General features: G+C 46.5%; 1 long non-coding RNA gene across 1 annotated transcript; it reads right to left on the bottom strand.

Moving 5' to 3' along the window:
• Positions 1-2,981: 2,981 nt before the first annotated feature.
• Positions 2,982-21,781, bottom strand: LOC123951693. Its single transcript, XR_006820499.1, has 4 exons — positions 21,628-21,781; positions 8,801-9,207; positions 7,656-7,816; positions 2,982-3,743 (listed from the first exon to the last, which is right to left on the bottom strand). It is a non-coding gene; the product is annotated as an uncharacterized LOC123951693 (long non-coding RNA).
• Positions 21,782-21,882: the final 101 nt, after the last annotated feature.

Consider the following 21,882-nt stretch of genomic DNA (forward strand, 5'->3'; position numbering starts at 1 on the left):
TTTGGCTTCTGACAAACTCTTCACCAGTAAAGGCAAAGCAAATTGAAAAAGATAAATGACTGTTTCTCAATTGGAAATGAATCTAAATGCCGTCGAGGGAGTTGAGGTGCTGTGCACAAATTTTACCTTATGTCACAGCCTAGTGAGTGGAGGACGGGGGGGAGGTGGCTGTCTCTGTTTCCTCTGGGTGGGACTTTGTTAATGCTTCTCTAAATTTCTGTTTTTACAGCAGATGATTTTATCTTCACAGAATCAGAAAACAATAAGGCAAACGGGCAAAGTTTTGTGCCTTGGTTCATTTTCTTAAAAAGATTTTATTTATTTATTTGAAAGAGAGGGAGTGAGAGAGAGAGAGAGACGGAGCATGAGCAGGGGGAGGGGAGAAGACTTCCCTGCCAAGCAAGGAGTCTGACCTGGGGCTCCATCCCAGGACCCACTCAGGGGCCCCAGGCATGGTTTTAATAAGTGGTTCTGTTGCTCTTTTTCCTACCTCCTACTCCCACTGCCTGAAACAAGGCGAGAGGGGGAGGAATGCTGAAGAGAGAAGATGTGGAGGGAAAGAGAGGGAAGTGGTGGTTGGCAGATGGTAGGTGTCTGGGTTTGCACCATTTTGGAACAGCTTCCCAGAACCTCTTATTGGGTAGAGCCACGATGTGGGCATTTCTAGTAGGACACTTGGGGTTTAAGATCAATCTTTCAGATCATCTAGGTTGGAGAGTCAGTCTAGCTTGCCTCAGATTTTCTGCACTCTGCTCTCTGTATTGACCATGGCTTTTACTTACGATAACAGGTGATTCTCTCTGGGCAGTATTTTCCCACTACTATCACCACCCAAGAAAAAACAAACTTAAATATCAATTTCAGAATATTTTAGCTAATGCCGTGTCTCATATTAGGTGGTTTATAATTATGGATTCACATACACTCCTATAACATAAAATATTCTATGTCAAATACCTTCATACTTTTAAATCTTCATACACACACACACACACACATGCCCATACTTCTATTCAATAGGTCCACAGTATGCCAGAAGCAGGGCCTTAGAGAAGTAGAAAGAGACCCTCCGTGAAGAGACTTTTCATCAACACTATTCCCTCCTGCAGGAAAATTAATATAGTCACCATAGTAAAGGCAAGAAATTTGGTGTTATAACAATTTTCTCAACTGAGTCTCTGGATACATCAGACATTTGAAGATAAATATGAGAGTATAGCAAAAGTATAGAGACTCTCTACAACGTCTCCTATTTTGTTCTCCAGATCAGAAAAATAGGAAGAAAGAAAATTTCTGCTTCCTGTTTTAGGTCCCCACTATGCAGATAAAGACTCCCCTTGCAGAATCGATGGCATTTTGGTGCCTTTACTCTCTACTTACTTTCATTTTCCTTGAGGGTATGAAATGCGCCTTAATAGGAAAGCAATTTCTTGGCATGCCTGAGACCCAGTTCAATGCCTGGCTTCTCACAAGTACTTGGTAAATGTTTTCAGAATAAATTTCTCATTTCAAACAGATCCCACATGCATGGTTCCCATGGAGAACCAGACTGAGCAAATAAGGGAAATCAGTGGGGGTCTTGGAATTAAAAGAAGAAAGTAGCTGAGCGTCTTACGGTGTTGCTCTGATGGAGTCTACTCTTTGAGGACACATATCTATCTTTCCTGTTGGCAGCTGCTTCTCTCCTGCCTGACCAGCAGAATACCTTTCTTGCGAGCAACTCGCTCTAGTTTGGATTTCTAAGGGCCTTTTGGCTCTAAAAAGCCCATGTTCTGTGTGTGACTCATTGGCACCGACGCTTTTCCTTCAGGGGAGGGGGAAGAAAAGAGAAGCAGCTAAAAACACACAAAAATGTCAAAATGACCAAAGCTTTTGGATTGGGGGTGGGAAATAATGTGAGCCCTGGAGTTCCAGAGAGGTCTATCAGCACAAGAAATTTGAGGACATAGGTGAAATAATGAAAATACTTATGGTTGATAAACACAAGCAAAAATGGGTAGCAAAGAGACTGGAGGGCAGCGTAGGCATCATTTGAAAAGTAGGGAAGTTTCCATTCAGTGTTTTTTCAAGGGAGCTCCAGAAGCTGAAGTGGGTGATTTCTTGACAACACATTCAGACCCCCTAATTCAGTCGAGTTTAACTCGGTGAAGTGCTTTGTGAGTACCTCTCACACAGCCAGTGACAGAAGGAGCAGTGGCAAAGACAGCCTATTAACCACGATTTTTATTTTCTGTATTTTGGCACTTTGACATCTGGGCACCTGCTGACCCTGGAAGGATGGTCTCTCTCCGGGTGAGTTAATTCCTGGAGATGACAGGCATCTACAAGGGCACCTTTCATGTACACACTAAGCAATCCCTAGGCCCCCTCCCCAACCACCCACTTTATGTGCTCCCACATTCCAGGCCATCACCCACCTGCTCTAACCACCAGAGCCAGGGATCAGGCAACTAGGACCCCAGCACTGGCTGCAATTATTCAAACTAACCAATTCCAAACTTACTTACATTTGCTTACCCATTTCCTCCCATAGAAACCACAGTAAAGTTCCCTTCGCCCACATTTCCCACCACTTTCCTCCACCTCCTGATAGGCCTCGGTACTTCCCACACAGCGTGGCATGGGGTGCCCCCTCCGCTGGGGAGCCATGAGCTTTCTTCCTGAAAGTCATCGCCGTGGCCGCGTGTCTTCCTGTGCACAGTTAAAAGGAATCTGAAGGGGGCACCTGGGTGGCTCAGTGGGTTAAGCCACTGCCTTCAGCTCAGGTCATGATCTCAGGGTACTGGGATCGAGCCCCGCATTGGGTTCTCCACTCAGCAGGGAGCCTGCTTCCAGCTCTCACTCTGCCTGCTTCCACCTCTCACTCTGCCTGCTTCTCTGTCTACTTGTGATCTCTCTCTCTCTGTCAAATAAATAAATAAAATCTTAAAAAAAAAAAAAAAAAAGGAATCCGAAGGCCCAGATCTGGGACACTGACCACCAGGTGGGGAAGGAAATGAACAAGGAAGAGCTGGCTGAGAACGAAGGCACTGGCACTCCTGTGAGCGATAACTCACAGAAGTGGCTAATCGGCAGGGACCTGCAGAGATGTTCACGGAGTCTTGCAGCTCACTGGCCCGCGGCCGGCTCACCAGCAAAGAAGAGGATCCTGCTTCCTGTCTAGGGAGCTCAGGTCTCTGCTCTCCAGACTACGGGGATTCCCTGTAACCTCGGCCCCTCTGCCGCCTTGCGTGAAGCCCAACTCTATGGCCCAGGCGTCTGAAGTGTTGTTTACAGGCACCCATTTGCTGGAATTTAAGATTCTCTGGAGGCAATCAAACTCCCATCTGAAGCAATTTGGTGACCGTGTGAGCTGTGTGTGTGTGTGTGATTCAGTGTAGTTCCTGAGGGTGCGGAGCTGTTCCCAGAGATGTGATAAATGTCTCATTCAGTCAGACAGGGCAGGTGCTCAATTTGGAACATGCAGGTGAATGGCTGATGTGACATCTTGCTGGTACCTCTCGGATGCAGAGTTCCCCAAGTATGGAAAAGCCTTGGAAAATAACATGAAATTGCCTTGCCTGCACTCACACACCAGTAGAATGTAAATGCTTTTTTTTTTTTTTAACTTAAAAAAAAAAAAAGACACACCAATTGAAGGCTTTTGTTCCACCATAGAATGGAAATGCTCAGCAGTGCCGAGCCCAGTGATGTCAGTGAAGCATGGCGCTCTGTGCGCTTGATTATTAATGCAGTCAGAGACACTGAGGAAGGCAGAAAACGTATTCTTAAATGATGTCTTCATGCAAAAGTAAAAGTGAATGACTTGTGAAGGTCTATTGAGCTGTGTGCTATGCAGCTGAAGGAAATTGAAATCAGAACTGCCATTATGAGTCTGGGTTGACTCAGATTCTCCATTTCAATTTCTTCATGGTGATTAATAATTGTGGGTTGAAGGGAAAGACAACTGACTTCCTGCTGCTTTAGTTTACCTGTCTCTGAAGTAGCCAAGATTCACGGGGACCTCTCCTGATCGCTCCAGGACGCTCGTGGTTGTGAAGTGTTGACCCTCTCAGGGATGAGCCACTGTTGTCCCAGGCCAGTTCTCAGGGATGCATGGTATATTGTTGTTAGTGGACAGGTTTAACAAAACCAGAAAAATACCACTCACTGGCATCATTCATAATGCCAAGAATCAGGAAGTCAATTTTAAGACAAAGTCAGACAATTAGAAATATTCTGCTATGTGCCAGAGACTGGAAGAAGCCTAGAAGGCACATAAAAATTCTCTGCCCTCAAGGAACCTCTAGGAGGAAACAGACCTACAAACCAACAATGACTCTAAGTATTACGGGTAATGATTGTAGGAGCAGTAGGGTATGTTTCCAGTATGGGAACATAAAATTGGGACCTGGATCATTATGATTCCTGAAAGGTTGAAAGCTACCAATATGCAAATGGGTCACATGCTGACAAACAAACAAAGCAAATCAGATTCCCTCAAAGTCTCTAAAATTCCCACATAACCAGCATTCCTAATCCAAGTTGTATATAGAATTCACTGTTGGATGTCAAATATTACTGAGGCTGGCTTCTCTGGCCAAGATGAAGTGAGCCCTCAGCCTATTTTCCCCACAAACTGTATCTAAAAGCCAATATAGGGGCGCCTGGGTGGCTCAGTGGGTTAAAGCCTCTGCCTTTCGCTCAGGTCATGATCCCAGAGTCCTGGGATCGAGCCCCGCATCGGGCTCTCTGCTTGGCGGGGAGCCTGCTTCCTCCTCTTTCTCTCTCTGCCTGCCTCTCTGCCTACTTGTGATCTCTAACTGTCAAAAAAAAAAAAAATAAATAAAAAATAAAAGCCAATACAAAATGCCCCAACTCCTTAAGGAAGCTGAAAAGCAAACAGTGGAAGGTAAGTTGGAGAGGAAAGACAAAATTTAAGAAAAACCAGTATTAGGATATTTGGGGTTATTTTTTCCTCTTCCATGTCACTGTTTTGACCTGATAGTAGCCCCAGTTATGGAATGGCACACAGGCACAGAGATTCTGAGAGAAAACTCCTTTCTTGACCAGAGCCGGAAAGGGGGCCCTATGAGCTGAAGAGTGTGCCACACACTGACTTTTTTGCTTTTTTCCCCCTCCTACTTCTCACACAGGAGTGGCCCCTGTCTGGAACTTCACCGCAGTGGCTGTGAGCCTGAGCCCTAAAGCACCGAGGAAAGACTACTCTCTCTTGCCAGAGGAATCTGGCAGAAGGGTGCCCAGTGGTCCAAAGAGTATGGAAGAAGTCTCCGTTATCGTTTTCACTCTTCCCCCCCCCCTCAGCATTTTGCCCAGAATGCAGCACCAGTCACTACGAATTGGATAACAGAGTGGCCTGAATAAGTTCTCAGAAGAACTTGTCCTTCAGGTCAGGTACAAGTATTCCTGGGGACCTGAGAGTGGGAGGGAAATCTGGGAGAGGTTAGAATTGGAGGAGGGAAAGCTCTAGTTCTGTGTACAAACCAGCAGGACGCCTGGGCTAGTGACAAAGCTGCATATGCATGAAAACAGACCCAAAGCAGCATGACCACCACTCAGATCTGAGGCCTCCTTCCCACAGAACTCATCTGTACCTAACCAGGCTGATTGTTGCTAAAGCAAGCAAACACACAAAACCATCATTCTCTAGATTTCTCTCTGGAGGAAAAAAAAATCCAACAATTTCTGAAGGATTTTAACAGGACCCAGAGTCTTACAACATCGTAATAAACTGTTTAGAGTACAATCGAAAGTGAGTTAGCAAAGAACCCAGAAAATGTGGCCAGTTCTCAAGGGAAAATCTATTGGCCAAAGCCAATCCACTCTAAAACAGCAAAATTCATGTTCTTTTAAAGTGCCGTGTTCTAAGACATTAAATAAACCTTAGATTTTTTTTTTTAAATTGAAAGCATACCAAATTTGTTGACAATAATACACATGACTATAACAGAATTGGAAAGAAAAAAAAAAAAAAAAACAAGAACAGAAAGATATCTAGGACATACCCAAACATTTGCAAATTAAACAAGACAATTCTAAACCGCCTTCTGGTTATTTAGGGGAAAGAAGTCTCAAGGTAAATAAAGTATTTTTAAATGAATAACAGTGAAAACACAGCCTATTGACCATTGTAGGAAGTGCTTAGAGAAAAAAATACAGCACAAAATGCTCATATTAAAAAAGAAAGTCTCAGATCAATAATCAACTAAACCCAAAATAAGTAGAAGGAAGAAAATAATGAAGAGCAAAAATCAATGAAAGAGGAACCAAGAAAGGGAGAGAGAGAGAGAGCCTATGTGCGTGATCAACAGCTAACAGTATCAGGAACGAAAGAGAAGATACCGCTAGGAGAAGGAATACCAGGAGACCCTTGTCCTCAGGGGCTGGGTCCCTTAGAGAAACTAGAGGTTCCTTGGAGGAGATTATCAGGATTTTAGACCTCAGGGATAAAGAGACACACTCAAGGAGGGGCTGTGGGTCGTTAACTGCAGGCTCAGAATGGTGCCAGAGTGAAGAAAGGGTAGAGCCAGGGTCTGGGGTCAGTTTAAAGGCCATGTAGGAGGAACAAACATGGTGGCCAGAACTGTGTTGTCCCGAGTCATGTTCAGCCTAGCTCTTGAGGGCGTTCTACTGTTTCTCATGACACCATGAGGCATGAGTGTTTATAAGCAGAAATTCCCTCAGGGGACACAGAGACAGAGACTCTGTGAGAAGCATGACCTGATTTGGTCAGAGCTGGGTTGGAGGCCAGGACGAAGTCAGCTCCTGCCACCCCTTTCTTTCAAAGGGGGATCCTAGTATAGTTAGGAGAGAAGGTAGCTACCACGATGGCTGGCATTTAGAAAGTGCTCATGACACACTGGTTTCCTCCCTCACCCCCTCAGCAGCCAAGCTACCTAAGGCCATGTGTCAGAAACATGGCTGAAAGAACCACAGCCCAGCAGGAGCCAGCAGAACCCATGGCCACCATGGTGACCAGTCCCTTGAGGAGGATGAGATCTAGAAGAGGTGCTCCATAGAACAGGCTAGAAGTGGGAGGAGACTGGTGGGCAGCCCTGTAGCAGCTTGTTTGCACTTGGGGAAGAACCTTCTAGAGAGGAAGCAGGCAAGGCCCACTATGGGGCTAACTCTCTGTAGAGAGCCGCAAAGACCCCCAGGGGAGAAGACCTCTCAAGACAAGGGGTATGAGGGCAATGAGCTGAGCCTAGTAACAAAGTCTTCACTGCTAAAGGAAGTGGGGATTCCGAGTTCAAGGTGGAGGCATTCACAATCCCTGGCCCAGCCCAGCCTCTGGGAAGCAGGTTCTTGTCTGTTTCCTCTGAAGAGGAAAGACACTATATGTTTCTTTAAAGAGTAGTTCTGTCTGTAAATTTTAACTCGGGGCGGCGGGGCGGGGTGGGGGGGGGTTCACAAGCCAGCCTGGTTGGCATTCCTCCAACAGCCAGTCACGCAGCCCTGGTCCTTTTCTCCCTGCACCTGAGTGTCACAGGGGGAGCACGGCCCCATTCTCTAGACATTTGCAGGTGGGAGGCAGAGAGGCTGTACCTCCCACCAGAGGAGCTTCCCCAGCCGGGACAGCCCTGCAGACAGGGTGTTCTGGTGACGGACAGGGCATATGCAGGCCTGCAGGGCGCAGACAGCAGCCTGGTGCTTACCTGTCTGTGACACACCTTCTGGAGTTTCCCAGAAACACTGGGCTGCAACTCACAGGTGGAGGCGGTGTGAAGGTCCTGCAGATGGCCGCCAAGCAGCCCGTCGGTGAAATTTAAATTGTCCTGCTAGTTTGACCTCATTTTTATCTGCTTGGTGGAGAAACCTTGGAAAGATAAGGCAAGAACAGTAATGACCGGTAGTTATCATTCATGGAGCCACTATCTTGGGCCAGAACTATGCTTAATAACCATGTTATTTAGTCCTCATCACAATCCTGAAACTCTGCCTCTTTCTTCCCCTCCTCCTCCTCCTTCCTTCCTATATGTACATGCCTTGATTAAAGGAAACCTAGAAAGCAGAAATATAAATTTGGCAATGAATCTTTTCATTGCACTTGGATATTGCAACAGGCAAAAATAAGCAGGTTCTCATTAAAAAAAAAAAACATATTTGGGGCGCCTGGGTGGCTCAGTGGGTTAAAGCCTCTGCCTTCGGCTCAGGTCATGATCCCAGGGTCCTGGGATCGAGCCCCACATCAGGCTCTCTGCTCCGTGGGGAGCCTGCTTCCTCCTCTCTCTCTGCCTGCCTCTCTGAATAGTTGTGATTTCTCTCTGTCAAATAAATAAAATATTTAAAAAAAAACATATTTAAAAAAGTGAACACTTGGTAAATATTTGTCAATTCATGAAACATATAGATGTTAAATGAAAATGCATATGCCCCAGAAATGAAAAAGATGACTTATATTTGCCTAGCACACAGTACCACAGCAAGGTTATATCCCAGGTGGCGCCATGCTCATGTTGGGTTTTTTTTTTTTTTTAATTTAAGTGGCGCCCCCTACAGGACAGCCTTGGAACACTAACGGAGGGCAGGCCACCCAGCAGCCCTCAGTTCATTTTAAGTGAAAAATGATTTTTATATTTTTATGCCTTCTTACCAATCTCTTTGGAAGAAGCAGATGAACATTTACAATTTTAACAGAGGATGTTTATTTTAGAACGGAGAAGCTCGATTAAAAGATCAGCTGGGGCCCAGAACACACATATTTTTTCTGTAGATGCAGCCAAATGTGAGACCGGGGCCTGCGCCTAATTCATCAGAGCCAAGCAATACTCTGCAGGCAGGGTGCAGGGCACGCACCTACCTTTGCAACACTGCCTGCTTTCAAATGCAAGCACGGCCAGCCAACTCCTCAGAGGAGGCCCAGAGGACTGGAGGGAAAGCCAAGCTGGCAGCGGACTTGGCCACTCTTGGAGCCAGAAGCCACCTGCACACGGCATGGTGCAGAGGAATAGCCATCGTGCCCTGGAGCCATTTTCTTCTAGAAATCAGCTGCGGTGGGGCTCACCTCCAGGAGGCCAGAGCTGCTGTGAGGGTGAGCTGGAAGGAGGAGGGCCAGATCTTCGAGGGCTGGGGTGGTGCCTTAGTCTTCTGGGTCCCCAGGGCTCACCGCTGTCTGGTGACTACCCCATTGAATGAAATGCACTGATTCGAACCCCAGCTTCACTGGGAGGTTCCGGAGGGATCTGGGAAAGTGACTTCTCTTGGAACCTGCTGAACAACAAACCACCCCAAGCTTAGTAGCATAAAATGAAAATAAGCATTTGTTATCTTTCATGATTTGGGTGTCCACAGGGCCCTGCCGGGGAGATTTGGGACCTTCTGCAATTATCATTACACGGTGACTGGGCTAGGATTCTCAAGAAAACCTTTCCATTCACAGGTCTGTTGTCCGGCCTGGCAGGTCCTGAAGAACTGGGGCTGGAACTTCTAGGGCTTGTGGGACACCCATCCCTAGCACAGTGGGGTCCCTCCGTGTGGGCTCTCCAGCACCGCGGCTTCAGGCAGCTGCACCTCTTACATGAAGGGTGCTTCTTACACAAGGGCACTCATCCCCGGAGAGAGGCAGGTGGAAGGCTGCCATCTTTTGTGACCCAGCCTCACAGGCCACACAGTGAACGGTTCACGACATTGTTTTCCTGGAGGCCTTTGAAAGTCCTGCTTATGTTCCAGGGGAGGGAATGCAGATCCCGCTTCTTGATGGGAAGAATGTCAAAGAATTTACTGAGATATTTTGAAAGCTCCACAGAGCCTCAGTTTATCCACATTAAATAGGATTCCAAGGATTACTCCTTGGAATAGATCTTTGGGAGGAGGGATGGGAGGATAAAGGGGGCTAATGCAGATGAACTCAGGTGGCAAAAGTTAAGGCACTGTCCAAACAAAGAAGATGAACAATTAGAAAAAGCTGTCTGGTGTTACTGATTTTCAAATTGGACCATATTATAATATTTCAAAGGCTGAAAAGCAAACATAGTTTTCTCATTGACATTCTTCTCTTCAATAAACAGACCACCTAAGCCAAAAGAATATAATTTCTCCCATAGGATCAACAACAAAGCCATTTTGAATGAAAGAGAAATATAGCCTGTAAGCATTTGTGCTTTTTCTTGAATTTGCCCTTGATCAAAATAAGGTTGCCTAACACTGCTATGCATCTTGTTAACCCCATTGTTAAGCTCAATGTCTTGCAAATATGTTGCTGCTGAGTATGAATGTTTATAAAGGAAAGAATTTAAAAACAAAAACAGGACAGTCATCAGCCTGTTTTTCATGAAATATGATTATTATTTTTATTCTACATGTAGCAGTAAGACAAGTAAAAAGTTTTCCCTTGATGCAGACCGGCTGAGCCTGAGGACCCAGGGGGTGTCCCTCAGGACCAGCCACGAGGGCTCTTGGCTTTGCACAGGATAGAAATCAAATGCAAGCTGGAGAAAGTGCAAGCATGAGCGACGGAAAAGCAGACGGAGTCTCTGGGAGACTCCGAAAGGAAAGGAGAATGAGTCTCACTCTTGCTTGGGGTTGGGATTTATGTTGGAAAGGGGTCTAGGGTATGTGTTCCTCCAGGAGTTCAGGGTAGGGTCCAACCGAAGGCAAATGCCAAGTGAACAACAGGTGTTGTTCCTTAAGTCACTGAAGGTAGGACTGTTGACACCAGCGTCAGCCGGGTTTGTTAGCAGCAAATGTGCTGGATCGTGTTTGGGGTCCAGCTCTTCCTCGACGTTATCAGGTGCTGGGGGCCTAGGACAGAAGTTAGAGAATGATTCACTTTCTTGCTTCCCCCTTGAAGTGGGAACGCAGCTTCTTTGGCTTATTCAGAGGCAAAATATAGAACACGAGTAAATGGGGCCTGGCAGAAAACCAGCGGAGACAGAGCCATTCTAACATGGAGTCAGCTCTGCTTTCCTACCTCACCTTCGCCCATTTCAGTTGTCATATTAATGACAATTCACTCATTTAGGAGTTAGAACTCTTGGTTGTAAGCATTTAAAAAAAAATGCGAGCAGACTTCACAGAAAGAACTGCAGGGCGCCTCCCGCCCGGGAGCCTTGAAACGGGCCCGCCTTCAGGCCGGGTCTGCGAGCAGCGACTGGTGGGAAGCATGGTTCTTCAGGACCCATTCACTCATCCATCCTCCCTCCCTCCCCTGTTCTCGTGCTGTCTGTTGCATTCCACTCTTCCTACAGATTGATATCTTTCCTACTTCTTAGTTGACACGACAAGCAGAAGGAGACTGCTCCGTCATTTTCTATTTCGAGTCCTCCATTCAGCAGGCTTGTCCAAACTAAATTAGACGGAATTGTCGGCGGAGAGGCTATGCTTGGCCCCGTGTGGGTCAACATCCATTCACCTGGGGCGGAGGGTCAAGTCACAGAATGCAGCTGCAAGCTTGCAGGTGTAGGTGGGGGCGGGGCATCCCCCATTCTGGTGTACAAGCAATGTACGTTTTAGAGTCTGTGGGCCAGAGACATACTAGTAGGGCTTTGCAAAATCTCTTCACTGGAAATGGAAAAGAAAACACCGAGGTGGATTACTGGGAGAAGACTGAAGGCAGGAGGAAAATACGCAGTGAAAATCGAGCATTCAAGCTAGCCCTTCTCAAAGGGAATCAAAAGTCTGCACCAGTCTCATTTTAATCAAATCAACACAGGGCTCTGAGTAAGAAGGGACTTAGGGAAGCACGCATTTTATACTTTCATAGTAATATTCAGTGACTTGACCAGTCACCTCGCTGACCTGAAGCATCAAGGGAGCAAGACATCCGGGCATGCGGATGTCCCGGGAGAAGTGGTTCATTCTTCCTCCAGAGCCTGCCGTTTGCTGTTTCAAAGGGGAGAACTCTGAGCCAGCAGCGATTTAATCTTACGCAATAAAAGCTGTGGCTTCTGGGACTTCTGTCCTATAATCTTGGCAGGCAGCAGGATGGCCTGAAGCTTATCTCTGCAGCTCAACTGCAACACTGTGACGTTTGCTCTTCTGCCAGCTACTTTCCTTGCCCACTTTTCCAGAAAGGCACGAAGCTGGGAGGTCTGACGCAAACTGCTGCTATCTAGTTTCATGCATCTTCCAGCTACCTTTTCCAACTCAGTCATATAAATATCCTTCCATTTAGGTCTATTCGCCAGCCTGGTGCTTCCCAGAATGGTGGTGTTGCAATTCCACACACCCCCGATTCGCCCCCGGGGGTTGCAATGGGCTGTCAGCAGTAGAGCAAGTCATGTCTTACTAAAAATAGAGTCCCAAAGTCTACACACAACTTCCTTTACAATACATGAATTAAAGAGAACTCAGTTAATCCCTGTGATATGTCACACTCAGTCACCCTGAACATACTCTCTTGTGAAAGCCGGTAATTGTTGGATGGGTGTGTATAGGCTTTATTTTCAAAGAAGCAATTTTTAGCTCTTAAGGGAAACCACAACTCATGATGCCTTTCATGAATGTTCCTCTTCAAAGAGAGTACAGACTTAAGGATTGGGCAGAGTGCCCTCTCTCACCCCCCACCACGGGTTCATATCCCAGTTCCACCTCTAACCAGCTGCCTGACCTTGGGCAAGTCACTGAGCCTCTCTCTGCTTTCCCCCAGTTAACTGGAGAGAATAAAAGTATGCAACTTGCAAGTTGTTGTGAGGATTAAATAAATTGTAAGAAAGACACAGAACAGTGCCCAGAATCTGGTAAAGGCAAGTTTTAGAGTAGCTGTTGCTATTTATTATTGGGAGGCTTTTGCTTTTCTGAGGATTTTCCTTGATGCCCAGAGACCAGTAGTTCAGTCTCTGGGCATAAAGAACAAATACGTCATACCTGCGCTGAATACTGCCCGCACATAACTTACATCGGGTGCCTCCACATGATTTCTTTTGTTTTCAGTATACTTCAAATCCCATGGGCCTCGTCCTCGGCCACCTCCAGAAATATGTCTTGGGCTGGGGTAGCTCCAGGAAAACCTTGTGATCTGGCACGGGAGATCTGGCACAAGGAGCTGTTCTTCTAAATATTTCGTGACTCTCTTCACTGGCTGCTCACACTCGCACCTTGATTCATTTCTCCTTCCCTACATCCATCACTGTTCAGCTCTGTTTCTGGCTATTCTGGGAAGGGGGGAGAGAGGAGATTCCTGCTCCGGGTTTTCCAAGCTGTGGCAAAGCTGGGTCTGGGCCAGGGAGAGGAAAAGGAGTCTAGGAGGCGAATCCCTGGCACTCCAAGTTGAAGTTCCCAACTACTTCCCAACCAGCGCGGTATACTACTGTGTGCTGTGGGTTAAGCTGGTGTCTGTGACCAGGTCTAAGTGTTGGAGAGGCTGCAGAAGAGAGACTCAAATGGAGATGGTGTCCTGGACAGAAGCCTGCCTCTGACGTGAGAAAGCCACTCTAGGCTTTGAACGGAGTGACATCTTGTATTTCTTCCTACCTCATTGTTGTTTTTCTTTTTTTGTTTGTTTTAATTTATTTATTTTCAGCGTAACAGTACTCATTGTTTTTGCACCACACCCAGTGCTCCATGCAATACGTGCCCTCTCTATTACCCTCCACCTGGTCTCGTTGTTGTTGTTTTCCTTTTACCACACAGACCCTACAGAAAATAAATGAATATATGTTGAAAGTCTATCATGGAACCAAGGAATACACATAATTTCTTTCTTCCCGAGGGTTGAGGGGTCTCAGCCTCACCGTTTGGCAGAATCACCCGGGAGCTTCTAAGAGGTACTCTGGCCTCTCTTTCTGATTTCATGATTTGGGGTGAGGTCTGGGCACTGGCTTTTCTTAAAGGCTCCCCGGTAGTGTTAATGTTGCCAGAGCTCCAGGGATGGGAGCTGGCTGAACTGTGGTATTCACTGAGTGGCTGTGGCCATTCCCCCACGCCTTCTTCCCCCTACCCTTCAGGGTCAGGTGACACCAAAGACACCTCCCACAGAACTCAAAATCATATATCTGTGTAACCTTTTAACAAAGTTCTATAAATAGTATGTGGTCTATTGTTATCTACCTCATTTTTTTTTTTTTGGCAGTATTTTCAAGATCTGTTTCTAAGATCCATCTTAAACTACTAAAGAAGAATTATTAGGGACATTCAAGAGCTATTTCTCCAAAATATGACTCCAAAAAAAAAAAAAATGAAGGGTAAACTTTGTGAAAATGTATCTCTATTGCTTTTTTCATTTTTTTTTTCCTACTGGCAAACTCTGTATGCTCTCCTGAATGTCTCCTTCACAAATGCACAGGTTATTAATAATAAAAGAGGAATCTGAGAAAAATGTTTGTCTTCAAAAAATGAAAAATGGAAGTAAAGCTAGAATAGGTGCCTGTGGTGCATCAGGCCCTGAGACACTACCACCTGGTGTGGACATGGGTGCTGTGTGCAGTGGGGGGTGGGGAGCGGGCAGAGAGGTTGGGGTGGAAGCTACTGAGGGTTTATTGCTGAGCCCCTTTTCAGGAATTGGGGGATTGCCCTTGGGTGTGCACACTCCATGGAGCTGCCTTGCTCAGTTTTCCCTATCCCTCCCCGCTGTAAGCAGCTAGCATCCATAGTTGTTGATGTGCGATCAAAGGCCTGTGTCTCTTGCCACAATCTGGGATGATCTGGAAGGGCCATCCCAGCTCCAGAGCTCCCTGTTGGGCTGGCTGAGGCCTTCCCTGCACCTGCGCTGTGGCTCAATTCCTCTTCTGCCCAGTCGAGCTTTCCTCCCTCCCTGCTCCCTTACAGGTTCTGTTCTTGAGCAAGACCCCCAACAAACCACCTGCATGTGCCCTCTCACCTCCAAGTCTGCTTCCTGGGCAACAGGACCAACTACAGAGCTTTCCTTCAAGAGGAACGTATGGTCTAACAGAGAAGATGGAGCAATAAACAGGCAGAGACTGTGTGGTAAGTAATAGGAAAGAAGGGACTCTTCGTTACTGGATGTATAGCCCAGGGGGCGGGGAGGGAGGGGGAGGGAATTTGCTGCAGGAACTGGTTTCTAAGTGAGCTGTGAAGGATGAGTCAGTTGTTCTGGAGAACTGCTAGGGGCTGGGTAGGCAGGAGTGGGACAGAGAAGAGCGCATGCATCAGTCCAGGGGGATGGAGGGCACAGACTGTTGGGACAAGGCGGGGATGGGGCTGGAGAAGAAACAGAAGTGGGAGAGCACAGTATGGCACAGATCATGATGGCCTGGCACGTCATGCTGAGGAATTTGGGAGGGCTGGGGTTTTTGCCTTTTTTGTTTTATTTTTAAGGAGCAACATTGTTAAATTTGCATACTGCATTCTCCGGACGATTGATGGGCAGCAAGAGAAGATGCAAATCATTAATTTAGGAAATGCTGAAGGCCATGTGAAAAAGAGTGGTGGATCATGGCCATAAGGATGGAAAGAAAGGAATTTATTTGGGAGACATTCATGAGACAAATCAGTGGGATTCTGTGATTGATGGGATGATTGAAGTGAGAGAGAAGAAATAAGAATGACTTCCTCAATAGGAGGATAGAGGGAATTGTGGTGCCATTTACTGAGTTTAGGACACTAGAAATGAAACAGGTTTGGATTTTTTTTTTTAAGATTATTTATTTATTTATTTGACAGACAGAGATTACAAGTAGGCAGAGAGACAGGCAGAGAGAGAGGGGGGAAGCAGGCTCCCTGCTGAGCAGAGAACCTGATGCGGGGCTCGATCTGAGGACCCTGGAATCACGACCTGAGCTGAAGGCAGAGGCTTTAACCCACTGAGCAACCCAGGTGCCCCGGGATTTGGGATTTTAAGGTGCCAACAAGACATGCCAGAGTAATATCGAATGTGCAGCTGTGTATAGGGATCTGAGATTCCGGAAGGAGATCTGGGCTGGAGATGGAAATATTCATCAGAGAGCAGTGAAAATGTTTAGGGAATGTATGTAGAGTAAAAAGGGGGAGAAGCTGGTTTTTGAACCTGGGAGAGATCAACATTTAGTGAACAAGAGGGAATTTTAAGGGTGATTGGAAAAGTACAGCCAAAGAGACACAAAAACCAAGTGTGTGGGTCAGAGAAAACAAAGGAAGGGTGTGTCAGAGGACAAGATGGAGACTGGGTGGCCTATAAACAACAGAAATTTCATTTCTCACAGTTGGAAGCTGGGAAGTCCAAGATCAAGGCACTGACAGGTTTGGTGTCTGGTGAGAGTCTCTTTCCTGGTTTAATAGACACCCGTCTTTATGGCACGTCCTTACATGGAGGAAGATGGCGGAGGAGCATGCTAAGACTCTTTAATAAGGGCACAATCCCATCCCCAAGGTCTCTACCCTCATGATCCAATCACCTCCCAAAGGTCCCACCTCCAAACACCACCACACTGGGGACTAGGTTTCAACATGTGAATTCTGTTTTAGGGACACTCCTGTGCATTAGTGAACTTTTGCTGCACCTGCTCTGGAGAATGGGACAGGAGAATAGGGAAGGATTTCAGGAAGCACTTAAGGTCCAGCTGCTGAGGGAAACTATGAATTCCTAGGGATTACTGCCTTCCACATTGTGGGATTCCTCCAGTGTTCCTCAGCAGCACTGGGTGCAGATCTGAAGTTGGACAGTGCCATTTTGCCAGGTTGGTGGGAGAGGAGGACATGAAGTGGGGGAGGTGGAGATCTTGGTAGACAGAGCTACAGGGATAGGTCTTGGCTCTCAAAATGGAATAACCAAGAGACTTAGAGGCCTTGGAGGTTGGGTTGTTTGAATTTTAAATGTAGAGCAAAGCCAGTCAGGGTGATGACAAGGATCCGGATGAGCCTTAAGAGTGGATGGGTGACACAGAGTAGGAGTGCAGCTCGCCAGAGAGGATGTTGGGGAGCTGAGGGGCTGGGTGTTGTTAGACTGGTGGTATAGTCCCTCAGAGCACTGGAAGGAACTGAGCAGATTGGAGCCAGGGCTGGAGTAATGTCCATGGAGGACAGCTATGATGAAGGGTAGAGCTGCCTTGGAGTTCGGAGAAGCTCTCTAGGAGGCAGAAAGGAACTCTGGGGAGAGAAGGGGTGGCCTTGTCAGGAATGAACCTGTTGCAGAAGGGGCCTCTGGAAACAGCGGGAAGTGGAGACTACTGAGAAGAACGGAGTGTTTCAGGGATGGACGGATAGCCTCAGGGAGCACAAGGTAATGCTGGGTAGAGGCAACAGTTTAGGGGTGAAAGGCAAAATTGTGCAATGCATCCAGGTGCTTCCCCTGGAGCCTCGAGACAGGAGTCTAGGTCAGTCCCCTACCTGAAATGTGGTTGGAGACAGGTGAGAGACTCAGTGTTCTGGCTAGGAGTCACCAGAGGCCTGACAGCCGAGAGAAACTCCTGGCCCAAATCAGAGCCTGGGGGTGGAATTCATTGGCTCTCAGTATTTCTAAGGCCCCTGGGTGTGAGGGTTGCTTAGCATCCTTCAGGGAAGAGCCTGGTCGGGTCTAGATAGATCTATGGGGCTTTGAGAGCCAGGAGCCATGTTGGGGTGCCCTGGGCATGTCATATTCCAATCATTACTTCATTCATTCACTCTTTAATCCGTCTATGTATTCCTGATACTTACATTAGCTGTTTCTTCTCTTCCTCACTCTGAAAGGTCTTAAGATGTTCCTATTAGTACCTACTGTACAGCATATCAGCCACATAGGGTTTCAAAACACGCTATTCCCCACCTGTAATGCCTTCTCCGTGTTTCCTTCTGTTCAAACAAAATCTATTATTCCCACAAGGCCTAGACCCAGTTTCTCCTCCTCCCTGCGAACTCCCTAGTCACGTCAGCCATGGGCTCTTCTCTTTGGAGCTCTTTCAGTACTTACACTCTGGATCACATGCTTTCCTATAGAACTACATTTCGTTCTAGCTTACCCTGTGTCTCTGACTAAGCTGTAAACCCTTTGGGGTTGGAGACTTAGTGTATGAAATTTTAATGTCTGTAATGTCTACTAAGGCACCAAGGACACAGCAAGCCCTCAGCAACAGGACCGGCAGTTTAGGGAAACATGCACCTCAGAGCCCGCGTGGTTCTCCATGATGCCCTGTAAGTAGAACTAATAATGCACTCCCTGAGTTTCCCGGGGAACACTCCATTTGAGCAGAAACAGTTTAAATTACAAGGTCAGCTACCAGAAAGAGGGAAGATAAAATCTGAAAAACAATAAAGTAGCAATTTACATTTGTTCTCCCCAGAGACTAAAGGCATACATTATAACACACTGACAAATTAATGTTGGAGCTTTGTTGAAAGTTGACTGTTACACAGACTTTGTTGCACCCACCCATTTTAGGCTTCTGGGAAAGTGGGCTGGGATTTTGCAGGTTCTTCCTGTTAGGAGCTACTGCTGAGAAATCTAGAACTTGCCCCCAAGACACTTCTCCAGTAAAGAGATAAGTGACCTAGTCCAAGAAAATGAGAAATAGAGGCCATAGTCAAGATTCTCCTTTTGCTTCACTCTGTGGGCAAGAGAGCAAGTGGGAGGAAATGCAGGAAATCGGAAAGTTTTAAAGGGCCTTAAAATGCCAATGTAGAGAAATAAGGAAACTGGTTCTCAGCATAGTCTTCCCTTGACCAAATTTTTCTTTTCATTGCTTATTTAATATATTTCCCTAGTTGCTTATTTTAATATTGTTAAGCTTTATTTTGGGGCATTTACTTGTCATCTCTTTTACGCTCATTTCCCCTTTTTAATTCCCTCTCTCTCCATCCCCAAAGTCTTTATAAATTATTTTTTTAAGTAAAGGTTTTTATTTCAAATGCCCCAAATGTAGCTTTTAGTGAGAAAGGGACTGGGTTTTCATCCTGGGGACCAGACTAGGGATTCTTCATGAGTGGCTGCTCTGCTGGAATCTGTCTGCCTTGGCTCAGTATTTCTATAATGTCCCATAAGGAAGTACCTTCCTGCTGCATCTGTAACTCTTAAAAAGAAAAGCACATTAAAGGTGGCCACTGACTATAACGCTTAATCCATATTCATTACAATCATGAATTGATTCATGGGATCATCTGTGCACAACAGTTTTTAAAATGCAACTTTCATTTTGTCTTTTCTTCTTCTTCTCCTTCTCCTTCTCCTTCTTTTCTTCTTCTCCTTCTCCTTCTTCTTCTTCTTTTTTTTAAGTATCCACCACTATGTGGCAGGCACTGGCCTAAATATACAAATACGAATACAGTGCATTCCGGGCTCTTGTGATAAATGCAAAATGAAATCTGGCATGTAACCTTCCATGACTGTTCTGGTCTCTGCTCTACCACCCACCCTGTGTGAAATATACTTTTTTGGGGGTTGGGATGCAGGGAGGAAGAGGATACGCCTACTGTTTTATCCCCGTTTAATCCCCCACCAATGGGCATCATTTGAAGAGCATGTGTGGAAGCAGGGACCTCAGGGAAGGTGAACTGCTCAGGTAGCTTAGAAGCTGGAATCACATCCCATGTACAACTGTCCAAAGAGCACACAGCTGTCCTTGCTCTTCTGTGATCTACTCCCCTACCTCCTCACATCCATCGGAGACTGTGAGCCTCTGGGAGGGCAGAGGACCTACCATCCTCCTTACTCACCAACCATTGCTTTGAACACTTACTGACCAATTACTCTGATGGAAGTAATTGTTAGATACTTTACATACATTGTCTAATTTAATTTTTACAAATCTGTAGGATAGATGTCTTCATTACCCCCATTTTAGGGATGAGGAAATTGGCCAACACCATAGGGCTGGCACATTTCAGACCAAAGGCTGGAACTCTGGTGTAAAATCACCACGTTTTCGACCAATATCCCACACTGCTCCTCTCTGGGATTCTCTACATGGTCTCTAAGCAAAGAAGAGGTCTCATCAGCCATGGTGGACTTGATCAAAATCCACTGGCTAGGTCTTAAATATAGGTGTCCTCCGTTAATTCAATTCAACAAACTTCCACAGTCAGGCTCTGGGTTAGGTTCTGCAGGTTAGGTTCTATTCAATATGAAATTGAATAGAAAAGACTGTCCTCTAGAAATCTGAGACTGTAGGAGAGAGCTAGAACAAGGTGATTTCAACTGCACTACAGAATACAGGGTTTTGAATCATCATTTGATTATATCATTTCCTGCATTCACTTACTCATTCATTCATTCAACATGTATTTTCTTGGGCGAAATGGTACCAGTTGAAGGGAGGCAGTTCCTGAATCCAGCCTACCATGTATAGGAGACAGACATGCAATCCCGTTGTTCAAATACTAAACTTCCTTTTCCAGGTGTTTTTCCAATCATTAAAAACAGTTAGTCAAGGGACGCCTGGGTGGCTCAGTGGGTTCAGCTGCTGCCTTCGGCTCAGATCATGATCTCAGAGTCCTGGGATCGAGTCCCGCATCGGGCTCTCTGCTCAGCGGGGAGGCTGCTACTCTCTCCACCTTTGACTGCCTCTCTGCCTGCTTGTGATATCTCTCTCTCTCTGACAAATAAATAAATAAAATCTTTAAAAACAAAACAAAACAAAAAAAACACAGTCAAGAATTATTTGTATCACCTTTAACAGACGCTGAAGTAGGGTACTTTTAATCTAATTGATCATCAATTCAAAATTAATCCAAGAGGACAACACTGGATCCATCTGACACATTGTTTCAGAATTCAAGTATTAAAAAAAAAAGAATTCAAGTATTCCCTGATTTCACTTGCAATCACTTTTTTGAAAAAGCCTCTAAAAATAGTTGTTCCCTGTTCCAATAAAAACAACAGCTGTAAATCCTAATTCACAAAATACAGAGTATGAGGGATTACCAATTAGCATGGCAACGTTTTTTTTTTTTTCTTTACAAAAGAATTCTCTGTCGCTTAAAAAGGCGTAACAGTGAATAGATGCCTGTATTAACTTCCCTAATAAAGACGTCACTCAATGGAGCAACTTAAGGGTAGGATCCATAGCCACGTGAAGCCTCTGGAATTATAATGGAAATAATCAAAAGTGACCTGATTTACAAAATTGGGATTTAAAGACAACTTTCTGGAACAAGTCCACTGGACACCGCAAGGTAGGAAAACTTTTAGTTAACCCATAAAGCCTAGAGCTCTGTGCAAAGAATTTGGGAGTGCGGTGGAATAGAGGGAGGAGGGAAACTGGAGTTTGCCTGGTTTTCTTAACCTTGCTGGGCTTCCTTTATTGCATTCCGTGCTCTGTTAGAGAAAATACGTCCTCACTAAAGTTTTGTATTTTATCAGCAAATAAAGTTTCTCTGCTTTAAGTAAGGAGATCACAGCACGCAAAACTTACAGAACATACTTGTTGATAATCTTTCCTTCTTGGGCCGTTCAGTTTGATCACATTCAACCTTGCTTGCTTGCTTGCTTGCTACCATGGTTTTCACTTTAGGACTGCAACGTCAGGCACACACTTACTTGTGCCTCCACGCTTATCACTTTCCCGGAATACTCTGCTGCCATTTTAAATCGGGCTGCACCGTCGGTCGCGTCCGTGGAGGGAACTGCCCTGGGCAGCGTCCCCTAGCAGCGAGACCACACACTGTGGAGTCCGGGAGACCACTGACTTTTCTCCGTTCACCTCCCAGCGGAGGGGCCCCGGAGGCTGCAGAGCGCCGGCACAGCGCCCCCCGTGGTCGTTCCCGAGCGCCTCCTCCCCCGCCCGGTCCACTCCCGCCACGAGCCGCCAGGGCCACGCGGGCTTCGCGAGGCTCCACGCGCACCCAGAATGGGGTCCGAAACTTCGCCGACAGCCCCCGCGCCGGGACGGCCGTTACTTCCTCGCAACCACTCCCAGGGGGAGGGGCGGCCGCTCCCGGAAGGCGTTCAGCGCCCGATCCCCAACAGAACCCCTAGCGGGCCCGGAGCAAGGCGGGGGTCGCGGGCCGGCCGCCAGGTCTTACCCCGCCCGCGCCGGAAGTCCGCGCGTGCGCGCTGGCCAGCCGGGAGCGCGCGTCCGGCGCGGAGGGGCGGCGGGG

This window comes from Meles meles, chromosome 10 (genome assembly GCF_922984935.1).
Source record: "Meles meles chromosome 10, mMelMel3.1 paternal haplotype, whole genome shotgun sequence".
Lineage (NCBI taxonomy): Eukaryota > Metazoa > Chordata > Mammalia > Carnivora > Mustelidae > Meles > Meles meles.